This window comes from Manacus candei, unplaced genomic scaffold (assembly GCF_025592945.1).
Source record: "Manacus candei isolate 608988 ecotype Guabito, Panama unplaced genomic scaffold, ASM2559294v1 h1tg000028l, whole genome shotgun sequence".
NCBI classification, from domain to species: Eukaryota; Metazoa; Chordata; class Aves; order Passeriformes; family Pipridae; genus Manacus; species Manacus candei.
Window position 1 is genome coordinate 24,896,288 of NW_026138076.1, and position 13,630 is coordinate 24,909,917.

At 41.0% G+C, this 13,630-nt stretch overlaps 1 long non-coding RNA gene across 1 annotated transcript; it reads right to left on the reverse strand.

The window, feature by feature from the left end:
• Positions 1–531: 531 nt before the first annotated feature.
• LOC127472453 (uncharacterized) lies at positions 532–13,410 on the reverse strand. The gene is made up of 3 exons (XR_007905010.1): positions 13,030–13,410; positions 12,431–12,557; positions 532–1,530 (listed from the first exon to the last, which is right to left on the reverse strand). It is a non-coding gene; the product is annotated as an uncharacterized LOC127472453 (long non-coding RNA).
• Positions 13,411–13,630: the final 220 nt, after the last annotated feature.

The following is a 13,630-nucleotide window of genomic DNA, read 5'->3' on the forward strand; positions in this document are numbered from 1 at the left end:
ACTGTGGAAAGCTGTCCTGTTCTTGCTCCGCAGATGTAACCACATCTCTGCATTGCCTCAGATGTGCTGTGGCAGAGGGCAAGGCCGTGCACACAGACACACAGACACAGCTCTGCTCAGCCTCTTCCTCCCTCCCCTTTGTTCTCACTTCTGAATGCTGTGAACAGGAGCTGCTGCCCTCAGGACACTGCTTCCCTTCACAGTGATCCATAGTACAAGAAGCTGTCACAGCATATTAAGAAGTTCCTTTTTCCCCCGTTGCCTGTTTGTACACCCTGAAGCAGCAGCACTGGTGCCACAGGTGTCAGGGGTTCAACTGGGTGCAACAGACAGACCCATGAAAAAGCCTAAGCAGCTCCTCCAAGCTGAACTCCACCTTGCCAGTAGTAGCAGCATACCAGGAACAGATGGGCCAGCTGGTCTTCAAAAGCTATAATCGCTCTCTAAACTATGGCACGGGTATGCTTCCTCATGTGCTGGGAGTAGGAAGTCATTATCAGCTTATTTTGGTTATTACAGTAGTGTGTTGTTGTGACTCTTGTAGCCTGGTGACAAGCTACAGAATAAAAATCACTTCCACAAAATCTGTGATCCCATGGAGTCTTCAGTCCATTGCTGGAAGGCAGCCAGCACCACCAGGCAGCATTGCAGCTTTGTCATTTTTATAAAACATTCATGAAACATGCACCTTATTAAGCACTTGGAAAGTAATCCTAGTTTAAATTGATAGATGAACAAAGAAACAGCAATTTGCTGTTAGGGAATGGTTTATTTGCTCTTCACCACAGGAAGGTGGATAGGAAAACAAAGTCACCCAAGTCGGAAACAAATAAATTAAATGAGTTCAATTAGCTAATGGAGTGTCTCACAAAAGGTTGCAATATTAGAAAATTAAATTAGGTCTTCCTAATATGCTGAGTCATTAACACTTTTTTTTTTAAGAGCAGCCTGAAATACTCAGGAGCTTATTTTTCACCACTGGCTTTTTGCTCTCCCTGCCATACCTTTGAGTCCTAATTCTCTTCAGTATCGGAAACAGTGCTAATTTGTGAAAAGCATTTCTAAGCTAAATACCTTTGCTGTAATTCATGAGTACAAGAAACATAATTCAAATTTTTCTAAAGGAACATGGTGTCCTCAGAGATCAGTTTCATGAGCTATTACATGATTTAGTACCACTAGTTACAAAAAGACTCGACTCAAGGATGTTCACTGGTGGCTTCCTGTGCTTTTTTACAACAACTGAAAAAGGAGGATAGAAGCATTTTGAATTTGCAGTCCTGTCCTCGCAATGTTATTCCAAATGAGCTAAATCCAACTTACATTAGGTTAATTAACATCAGTGTGGCATTTGCTAGGGACAGCAACAGATTGGTCAGACATACTCCTTTCTGCACTGCTATAGTAACGTGTTCTGCGTGGCATGGTGGCAGAGACTTCCCATTCTCTTCACGCCATCCCAGTTGGAATGCTGCAGGGTCTGTGGTTAGGAAATGCAGTGCACATCTTTGTAACTCCACCTAGACCTTGCTGAAGAGACAGGAAGAAGGGACGAGGATATTTCCTGCAAATACCTACGTAATAAGTACACCTATTTTCAGAGCACACGCTTTGCAAGCATATCTGATCTCATCCAAATCATGAGGTGGGGGGTCCTAGGTGACCCCCAGCCAAGCTAGAGAGTGAGGCTGGAGGAAGAAGCAGTGCTCAGTGCTGACTCCTGTTCTCAGTGAAGCAGAACTGATCTGTCCCATGGAAAAACCCAAAGTCTGCATTAAAGATAGCTCGACAGCTGGAAGCACAGGCAAAGGTCCTGGACAGTGGGGTAGGGTTGAAAAAGAGCAAGCTAGAGACATAAAGGCACTTTTTTACAAGAGTATTTCTTTCCCAGGCAAATAAAAGACTCAGGTACATATGGAAACTTATTATCCTCACGTGCTTGAAATCAAACTCTTTGCTGGGTGAGATCTGGCATGCCCTTATGTAAGCAAATTATTTTTATCTGCTTCCAGCCTAATAGAGACTCGACTATTTTGAGAACTTATAGGTCTCATTGCTATGGAAACTAACTCTGTATCTTTAGGTCAGTCTTGTTATCTCTGATTTGCAGAGTCCACATCTAATGTTTAATTAAAAAAAAAAAAAAGCCTAGTTGTATTTGCTGTTTCAGTTCCACTCCTCATTACCCTTTGTCTAACTCCTGTTTCCAAAGGCAGAGTCCAACACCCTTTACAGGGAAGAGAAATTAGGATATTAGCAGCCAATGTAAGGTTACTGGTTTCAATGTCAATGAGAAGAGACGGGATTTATGTTGATAGTACAGACAATCAACATAGGAACATCAGCAAGCAAGTTGACCCCATCCAGGAGTAAAAACCTGGCCTCAAACAGCTGTCCTCTTCTTGTTTCTCTCTTGCTTAGGTGAGTGAGTCAAAATATTCAACAATGCTCTGAAATGCTAAACAACTCTTTTCCAATCCAATCACCCCTATATGAAAAATCGTACTTGACACACCTCAGTTTCTTTACAGCACTAACAGAACTATAAGGTGTTTGCATTTCTTTGGGTTGCTTTTTCTTGGGAGGGAAAATTTTGACTTTTTCAGAGGTAGTTCAAGGACCAATATATTTCACTATTTCAGCCTCAAAAGACTTTTCTGCATAATTCAAAGTCACAGAGAATTCACACCCAGAACCTTTTAAAGTTGCTGGAATTCTACTATTTTAGTAACACTGGAGGTTTTTCTTTGTTTTTCTTATTCTAAAAAAAAAGTTGTCACTTCACTGACAGAAAGGTTGCTTTGTTATTTTCCACAAAAAAAGAATTATTTCAATTGTGATATATACCCACACTTTTGCTCAGAAGTAGGATGCATTGTAAATTTTGCTGTAAAAAAAGTTACTCTTTTGGTAAAGATGGTAAATCTACCAAGAAGGCAGTGCCTGTCAGGAAAAATGAAATATTTTCATCCAAAATGCTAACACATATACCTGCTTAATACATTACTTCCTATTACAGCACATGTAATCTATATATCCTAGTACAGGACAAATGTGCCTTGTCTCAGGGGTCTCAGATATAAGGGGAGTTCTGTCTCCATTCTTCTTTGCTATTGTCTTCTCTTTTCAGTTTTAAGTGATTTATTGATTTTTTTTTTCTCCTTTGGAGTAAGAGGCTAATGTCTTCTACTGGCTTAAAGACGGTTGGTTGATTTTGGTTTTGTTTTTTCTCCCAGAAAACTAAGCTTGTATTCCTATTGAACTCTGATGCAGTTCTTTTTTAGACAATCAGGATTATGCAATGGTGGAAAATGAGAAGTAAATGTTTCTTAAAGGTTGAAGGGCATTCAGTTTCAATAGACAGGAAAAACCCATAAGTTTAATTCTTGTAATGGATGGCAGTGACACACATTCTGCTTTCTGGGATATTATTCCATAGAGGAATGCAACATAAACCAGTAGTTAAACTAGCACAGATGTTACTGGAAATATTTAGAAGATGTTTACTTTATATGATTAGTGACTAAATATGCAATGTTCTTGGGTATGTCATCCTCATGACTTCCCACAAGACATAATATTTTCCTTGTTGGAAAAAGCAAACAGCTAAGTTGTAGGCAGCTTTTAATAACTGAGATATTTTGGACTGATGATATAACTGTTTAAGCATCCATCAGCAAAATCATCCTGCAGCCCAACCACTTCCCTGGGCTTGCTCCCATGGAGGAAGGGACAGCTTATTCCAGGGAATTGAGGTGGGAAATTTCTCATTGGAAAGCTACCAGAGAAAGTACCAGTGCTGGGCTGGGAGAGGGTGACTGGGAGAGGGGAGAAGCATTTTTAAGGTATGCAGGGAATAAGGGGAGCAAGCCCAGGGAAGTGGTCTCAGAATAAAACCTGTTTCTTACTATAATTTACTGGGTGGATCTCTCTGGGTTTAACTAAAGAAGTGAAAAAGGATTTTTCTTACTAGGGTGTGAAACCAGCAAATAGAGTTTTCTTTCACAAAGCTCACAAAAGTTTCAGCTATTGCAGTAAAACTGCTGCAACATTCTCCGAGTATGTGCTTGTAGTCGCTTAAAGAAAAAAAATTAACAAGCACTGTGGTTAATATGATTCTGTAAAATTAGCTGATTTAAGACTTCCTACACTCAAAGTTGTATCAATATAATCCCCTCTAGCTAATCAGGTGATTTGTGCATAGAATGTACCAAATCCTCTACTGTAGATGAAAAAAGACCAAGCAGTTGAAAAAAAAGGGAGGTGTGAAGTCTGCCTTCCTTTCTCTCAAGCCTCCCACCCTTCAGACCCAAAGTAGACCCTATTGCACTGAAGCAGGGACAGCACAGAAGAATCATAGAATAACTTAGGCTTGAAAAGACCTTTAAGATCATCAAGTACAACTATTAATGCAGCACTGCCAAGTTCACCACTAAACCATGTCCCCACGTACCACATCTACACATGTTTTAAATACCTCAGGGATGGTGACTCAAACACTTCCCTGGGCAGCCTGTTCCAGTGCTTCACAATCTTTCCTGTGAAGAAATGTTTCCTAATATTCAACCTAAACTTCACCCGGTGCAAGCTAAGGCCATTTACTTTTGTCCTGTCATTTGTTACCTGGGAAAAGAGACCAACCCCCACCTTGCTACAACCTCTTTTCGTTTACCTTCTCTGGACACTCTCCAGCACCATAATGTCTTTCCTGTAGTGAGGGGCCCAAAACTGGATGCAGGATTCAAGGTGCAGCCTCACCAGTGCCAAGTACAGGGGCACAATCACTGCCCTGGTCCTGCTGGCCACACTATTGCTGATACAGGCCAGGATGCCATTGGCCTTCTTGGCCACTTGGGCACACTGCTGGCTCATGTTCAGCCACTGGCAACCAGCATCCTCAAGTCCTTTTCCGCCAGGCAGTTTTCCAGCCACTCTGCCCCCAGCCTGTAGTGTTACACGAGGCTGTTATGATCCAAGGGCAGGACCCAACACTTCACTTTGTTGAACCTCATACACTTGTCCTCAGTTCATCAAACCAGACTGTCCAAATCCCTCTGCAGAGCCTTCCTGCTCTCCTGCAGATCAACACTCCCACCCAACTTGCTGTCATCTGTGAACTGACTGAGGGAGCACTTGATCCTCTTGTCCAGTTATTAAAGTATTAAACAGGTCTGGCCTCAATACTGGGCCCTGGGGAACCCCACTTGTGACCAGCTGCCAGCTGGATGTAACTCCATTCACCACTACTCTCTGAGTCTCGCCATCTAGCCAGTTTTTTACCCAGCAAAGAGTACACCTGTCCAAGCTATGAACAGCCATTTTCTCCAGAATGCTGTGGAAACTGTGTCAAGGGATTTAATAACGTCCAGGTAGACTACACCCACAGCCTTTCCCTCATCCACAAGCATGTCATCTTGCCATAGAAGAAGATCAGGTTGGTCCAATTAGGACATGCTTTTCATGGACCATGCTGTCTGGACCCGATCTTCTCGTTGTCCTGCACCTACCATGCACATTTCTTCACGATGTCCTTACTGGTCTCTGCCCTGTTGCCCTCCCTGTCCTTCATCTTTTGCCTGACACAAGCATTGTTCCGACTGCCTGTGGCTCTCAGCCCACTTTCTCTGAATAACTGCACCCACATCGCCCCAAGGTCAGATCAAATATCTTTTTAATTTTAAGAAATAGTGGCCCATATCACTTTCTTGAAGACAAAGCAGCACTGTTTTCCTCACCTCATTCTTACTATGCACCCCCATGTTGATGAACTCCTGTTTGTTTCTCGTCTTCTGTATAACCCTCCTGTTTTGGCTCATTACACATTGCTCAGTGATCTCCAGCCTCTGGGGTCAGGGCCGGCATTGGAGTGAGGGGATGTGTGGTGGGATGTCACCATCCAGGGCTGTGGTTGCAGGGAGGGAAATGTCACAGGCCATGGCTGGGCCTCATGCTCTGAGTTTGTCATACAAGGGGGTTACCCTCTGCTGCAGCAACAAGTTTTGTCCGCTCTATTCCTCAGCCTCCTTCATCTTTTTCCTCCCTCTTTTGTTCCACTTTCCAATGCTAAACATGAAGCTGGAGTAGCCAGAAAGACAACTGCTGCCTTTTTCCAACTGCCTCTCCTATGCATCCATCCTTTATGGGGATTAAACATTTTTGTTTTATTGTGAATTTTTTTGACCAGTGGATGATGGCTGGTGAAAGAAGCTTGATTCTGAAAGAGTTGAAGCTCTGTGCTGCAGTTGAAAGGCAAAATATTGTGGAGAGCTCTGTATACCAGCCAAACAGCAAGACTTTCTCATGCTCCTACTTCTTAAATGATCATCTGCTAAATATGCTGCTTTTATATAATTTACAGAATGTTTCCTGGCCTTTTCTATGTACATTTGCTATGGTATGGTCATATATTATTTTTCTTATCAGCTTGAGGGCACAGATATTGATACAGCTCTTATACCACTGCAATCCCAATGACTTCAAGGGAATTACTTCCCATTACAGCAAGTGAAATCAGAATGACTAAATACACCATTTCTCTGCTATTCACCATTAACACTGTAAATCTCACTGGAGTAGTCAGAGAAAGCTGGAGACTAACTCTTGTTTGGCTCTGTGCATCTTGTGTGATATGCAGGGCATCCTCTTTCTCATTGAGAACCAGAACTGCTCTGACAGAGTGGAGAAGAGCCAGTGACAGAATAATTATGTGCTATTTATTTTTACTACCAAATTGGAAATACTTTATTTTCTCTAGCTTTTTCTGTTGGGAATCAAAGCACTCAAGCCATTCAGTCACCCAGAAAGGGCTTTCATCCTCTCTTATAAATGGGAAAACCCTGAGACACAGACAGCTTAAATTATTTGTTCTTGGCCATAGATGTGGTGGAGACAGAAATAGTTCCATGTTCCAGATTGCCACTTGAATACGTTTAACCACAAGACCATCCTTCTTCATTACTCCTTAGTGTTTAATTTAGACACAAACATAAGAAAGCAACAAAACAAAAGCTCAGGTTCAGATCCACCACAAATCAGACACGCAAAACTGCTAAACTGCATCCAGCTATCATATGGCTGCTGTAGGAAAGCTTGGCAGTTGCCTCCCTATGGAGAGGTCAGTTATGATTGCATACCACAGAGATACTCCCTGGATGGGCTGTGAGTTACTCCGGAAGAGAAAGAGAAAGGATCTGTCAAAGTCAAACATGTTCTGAAGACACATCCTCATAAACAGACCCAGGAACCGCCAACCCAAGCACGTACTAAGTGGATCTCAAGTCACAAATGACTTGGGAAGCCCCTACTGGGTCTGTCTGGCCTTCTCTTTCCCTCCATGGGTATTAATAAAATAGTCTATCCCAATTTTTTAATCCAGAAGTTACTAATGACAGCCTTCCTCTTCCCAATGTTAACACATTCTTTCCTGGTATTTTCCTTTAAGACAAAAAGGAATAATGAATCCCTCAATAACTAACATCTCACAGTTCTTTGTAATGAAGAGGTCATGTACTTTCTCAGCATGTCATGTACTTTCTCCATGGATGTAAGCAAGGCTAGTCATAAGTCTAGGAGAGTATTCTTCTGAGCTTTGCCTATGTACTAAGTTATATCTACGGAAGAGAGCAGCAGCAAAATGGTTCGGAATATGGACACATTCAGAGACTGAGCTGGCAGTTCAGGCTCATAGTTGTCATGTCTATGTACACTATATGCAGTGTTGTTCCCAACAGAGAAGTTAGTTTTCCTACCTCCACACTTTCAGCTGCACACTCATTCAAATCTGGAAGGTTTTCTTAATGTACACGACCTAGAATATATTTGTGTTTTAAGCAATGAACAACCAAAATTATTTTCTTGTCTGTGCCCTTTGCTGATACATTCTCAGCAATGAACATACCTTCCATTTTTCTCTAAAGTAAACAGATTTCATCTACTCTTCTCACTCCCCACCTCCAAGTTAGAAATGCCAGGAATTACAATTGCTGATGCTGTGCTTGCTGCAGGACTACCAAGAACTGGGGCTTTGGTACAAGCAGAAATTTGACCTGCTGTTTTCTCAGCCTTCAGCAGAGGGAAAGAGGATGTTGTCTCTCACATAAAGGGCTTTCACAAGGAACTCACAAAACCTGTTCTCAGCCAATGCTGGTTTATCATTTCAGATAAAATTGCAAGCAAATGAGTAGGGATTTTCTTGGCTTGACTGAATGTTTCTACTTTAAAAAAAAAATCATTAAAACATTGCAGCTCAGGTTTCTCTCATTTCTCATGTCACTAAGTCATGGTTTGCAGGCTACCCTGTAGCAAAACTGTGGAAATTGAGATTTAATATTTGCAGACTACAACAAATGCATTTGCAGATTTGCAGAAGAGAATAAAGAGTCAAAACCAGCTCAGTCCCTTTGTTCCCACTGTAATTTTCACTGTTGCAAGAGGCAGTTCAGTTTCGTATAATCACAAAAGCAAGCAGCTATAACAGAATACATTAAAAACACATTTGTTCAATAAAATAATGCCATTTCACAAAAGGTCATGCTTTGAGTTTTGAGGAGACTGCTAGTCATTTGCCTAAATGCCAATATATCATATCACAAACCTTTGACTTATCTATTCCCTAGATGCCTTAGCTACAAAAATAAAACAAATAGTATTTACCTACCATTTCAGATGCTGAAATATTTGGCTATAAATTAAAAATACATAGTACTGAATATTTAAAATGAGGCACATGTGAAATAAGACATACAGTTCCATAAAGTGGATAACATATGGGAAATGCACTGTTAAGAGTCTCCTTGGGAAAAACAATAGTCTTGGAAAAAACAGTAATTATGAGTTTCAGCAGTTTAATTAATTGCGTACAACATTCCATGGCACTTATTTAGAAGCCAGCTAGTTCATACTAAATTTTAAATACTTAAAGACAAACCACCATTTCACGGAGTTTCTCCTTTCCACCTGAATGACTGCAGCCACCACAGTCTGTTTCCAGTGACAGGATAAAGAACATCGGCATAGATATACACCACTTCTGCATTACCTCGTCCAAAGCTCTAAAGTGCTATTCCCTATCGTTTCAGTCTGCATCCTGTAAAGCTTCTAACACATTTGAAAGGCGACTTTTATGCTAGAAGAGAATTTACTTTTAAGCTGGGGTAAATTTATTGCATCATTCAATCTGCAAACTCCTCTTAAATAGAGGAACCTAGCTTTTTCTCCATTTGTCTCTTGGGCACTTAGTTAATGAAGGAGGAGAATTTTGCTGATTTTATTGGCTAAATTTTGGTCTTTTTAAAATGTTGTCCAAGGAAAAAGATGAATACTTATCAGTCCAGGTAGATGGGGAGAAATATAGTACTGCCTGTGATATTAATTTTTCTCTTTTTTCATCCTGTATGATATTTAAAAGAAGTCAGGTGTCTGTGAGTCAAGTATTACTACTCAGCAGCATCTGTAGTTATGATTACTTTTTAAGGAACTCTTTTTGATGATTTATATATTTTCCAAAGAAACTATTTGATTAAATTTGATAGTACATGGGTAGTATAATTTCTAAAAGAGTCAGCTCTAATGGATCACCTTTCTCTCAGAATTCTGAAAATGTAAAAGCATATTTCTTTCCCCATATTATAAAAAACAAGTAAAAGGAATGGGTTTTGTTAGCTCTCACACCTAGTAACTCCATAAACGACACCTGAAATTCCTCAAGTGTGCCATCATGAGGAGGTTGTGCTTTTGGAGTTTCCACCTGACCAAGCCCTACAGTTTGGGGCAAGCAGTTCATCATTCTCAGAAGCAATCTATAAGAATTTGTCACCTAAGTTCAGTGCATATGCCCAGTACCGCATGTGCTCCACAGCCTTTGAACAGGCAAAATGCAGAACAGGTCTAAAGACGAGAAGGTATGAAAATAACGCAAAGCGACAGAAGGTGACCATAATGGAAAAAGATGAGAGTAGAAAAGCCCAAAACCAAAAGCAGGAGCAGAGGGTGGGGGAAAAGGCTGCAAGCCAGGAGGGGACAAAGGCACCAGTTGGAGAGGTAGAGGTGAGAACTGAAGAGGTCTTTAATCATTCCTCTCTCACACTTCGTTTCAGAATTTGGCAGTGAACATACAGCTCTCGAGCCGCAACATACCTCTGCTGTCTAGCAAACAGCTACAAGCACAACTGGGGAAAACATTTTTTCTCATTCTCCTCACATCTTACCTTTAAATGCTGCCTTTTGAAATGTTAATTTTATTTTAATTTCTTTTTTTTTCAATGGAATAAAAAATCTCTACTGTAGCAGCATTAAAAGACAATCAGACTTGACTGCTGGGAAAAGCACAGAAGGAATGCAAACAATCAACAAAGAGTTGACAACCTAGAAATTCTGGTCCCCTTACTAACTGTTGTGTGTATATAAAATCTTCTTCCTGTAAGTTATACACAGGGTTTTTTTGCTTACAAACATCCTGAACATCAATTATCCATGCAAGTTGGGAAAAAAAATCATAATTGATGCTCTCTTACTCAAGGCAAGTTTCGAGAGAAAATTAGTGCCCTGGATGGTAAAATATTCAAACTGATTATAACTCTGTTACTGATATGAGCTTTTAAATGGCATATGACACATCCAGATTGGTTCAGTAAGAAAACAGGTTTAGGGTTGGATGGTAGCTGAGATTTTTCTCTTGTTTTTATGGCTAAGGATAGCCAGATGGATAAGGATTTTATTATAGGTATTGGCAACTTAATGCTGCTGAAAGCCTGACACATGATGCATTGACTCAAAGTTGGAACATTAGATTTTCATCAACATTAAATTCAAGCAATTTTTCTGAAACTGCAGCCTGGATGTGCCACCATAGTTTGTATATTACCTACCTCAAATGAAGAAACCCCATAAACACCAGGAATTATTCTCTCTGAAGTGAAAAAAGATGAGCAAAGAGCATTCTCCACAAGAGAAGAGCCAGAACTCTTGAAAACTTGTGCATGCAAACACATATGTTAAGCTCTTTTCATCTGCACACCCTGCTCACAGGCACGTCACAGAGCACAGTGCCCTCTTCACATCATACAGCCTGGAAAACTGGGGTTTACTGTTGGTCTTCTGCCTTCCAGTCCAGTCTCCAGATCAGGAAGAAGCACTCCAGTAACCTCTGAACCCTGCACTGTAGATGAACCTCTAAAACATATGTGATTTGTTGAAAATACATGTATCATATTCATCAGTTAAATCCCCAATTTCCTAATTCAAGTATGAAAACAGTGTTAGCTTGGAATACCTAAACCAAAGTGATAGGGCTGCACATGAGTCCTCCAAAGGACTTCGTCATGGGTGAGATTTATCTCTGTTTCTTCATTTGTAGCATAGACAAAGGGAGTCATTTACATTCCTGAAAGATTTGTCTCAGTAATTTCCCTTTTGAGACAGTGCAGTAAGGGAAAGAGGTAACTAATCTATTTGGGGTCTTCAAATAGTACACCAGAAACTTTATAAGCACGGGCAGGTACCTGCCTGGGAAAGTAGGTCATCTAATTTTACATATGCCAAGATGAACAGGAGGAAAAAAATACTATAGGCAGAGTAGGGTTAACAAAGAAAGAATTCTGGCCAGTAAGAGAACAGAGTAACTCGATCGGTGCACGTCTGTGCAGCATGACATGTAGTTGTTAACACAAAGGATAAAAAACTTTGCCATTAATATCACTCAAACTGCAGTGATTAAACATGTCCCTGGGGTTTCTCCTCTCATCAGAACAAGAATTCTTCCTAAATTTGGCCACTATCTCTTAGCCACTCTCACATGCGACCTTCCCCAATAACACAGGTTTCAATTGCAATAGTGAACACCAACTATTATCTGAGTCCTACAGAAAGGCTACCCGAGCTGAGCCAACTGCAGCAATCAGCTCAGAAAAATGACTAAAAAGCTGCTGCGCTTGAGCTATAGCAGACAAGGTCAACATTTTTCTGACTAATAAGTGATTTGGGTCAGGAGGCACTAGAAATGAGGCAGATTTTGGATGCTCCTTCCACGTAACCTGGGATCTGCTCGGCTTGCAGTGCCTCCCAGCACTCAGCAGCCCAGCTGGAAGCCATAAGCAGCTATCAGCTTGGGCTCATGACATCACTGTGGCACCGAGCACATTTTTCACATACTAAGACAACACAGATACAGGCTGATAGCAGAAGGAGTTTATTAAACAGCCAAACTGCCAGCTGCCGGCACTTCATTTCTGCAGGTTAAGCTGTTTGTTTTGTTGGAGCGATCACATTTTTCAGCTGCAAAGACTTTATTAAAAAAAAAGTCATTGACATTACCACTGGTTACACTTGCATGTCAGAACACCTAAACATTAGTTTTTGAAACACATACAATTTCTTCCAACTCCTCTTAGGTTTTCTAAAGGGGCTGAGGTTTCTGGTTGTAAATTTTACTCACCAGTATCAATCCCCTTGTGAAATGTGCAGAAATTGCAGAGAGCAGTTTGATAAAGGAAGGCACATATTTAACTTCAGCAAGAGCAGCCCCTGGGAATAACGTCGTTTTGTACCACAGCATAGGCAGTCTTGTGAAAGAGAAATGAATCAGTCACACTCTGCCCTGTAGCCTCATGGAAGCTATACTGAACCACAGGCTGAGGGGCCAGCTTATTACATCTTTGGGAAAGAGAAATTATTATAGCTGAGGAATTTTGCAGTGTGCTAAGAGGTTTCACAATCCCAGAGCAGACAGAGATGGTGAAAGAGCCTAAACCTGTCAAGTTAAAGGAGTAAATCATTGCTCTGGTCATGTGTCTCTGGCAGCCACCACCTGCTGGGCTGCAGTTGGGCTGCCTTTCTCCATGCTAAGGGAGAACAGCACTGCCAAAGCAAGAGAGGAGGATTTATCCAAGGAGAAACAAACATGCACACTTGTACAATGAGCCACACTGGTAGTGCAGGTTTTAGACCTAAGGGAGAAAGGCCAAGACTAAGCCTAGAGGTCTGCTGCAGCCCTGCAGACACCAACACAACTCACAGGAGAAAACCATATCCTACCTGACACAAAGGCTGTAGTTGGGCTCCTCAAAAGAGCTGGTATAGAAGAATCCCATCTTTCGACTTCAGATCCTGAGAGTTCAAGTCTTGCTTGTGACCTTGAGTGAGAAATGCATAGAGAATTAGTCTGAAAGCTCTATTTAAGTGTACTCTATATTGACAAGGTAGAAGTCAGCTGCTCAGCAAAACAAGACTTCTGCCAGGTTCTTTAGGCCATTTCTGAAGATGGCACAGTATCAGACCTATGTTAACAAAATGCTTTTAATGCAAAGTTTTAATGTTTCAAAGTTCAGCTGTGTAGCTGGTCACATCTACAGGTAATTTTAAATTGAATTTTTACTGCAACAGAAAGCATTGGGTGCCAGCATGACTGAAAGACAGAAGGCAGTTCTATTCTTCTGCTGGTTATAAGGTAAGTTTTTAATAGCTTCCAGTCCACTTGGGCAAAGTACGCTAGCTGCAAAGTAAATCATGAAAGATTTGCTACACTTAATGTATAACTAAAATGATACACTGCAAAAGGTGGAAACAGCACTATAGCAGTCACAAGTCCTGAACTGGAGGAACATGTGACCAAAACAGCTAAGGATGAGAAACGCTG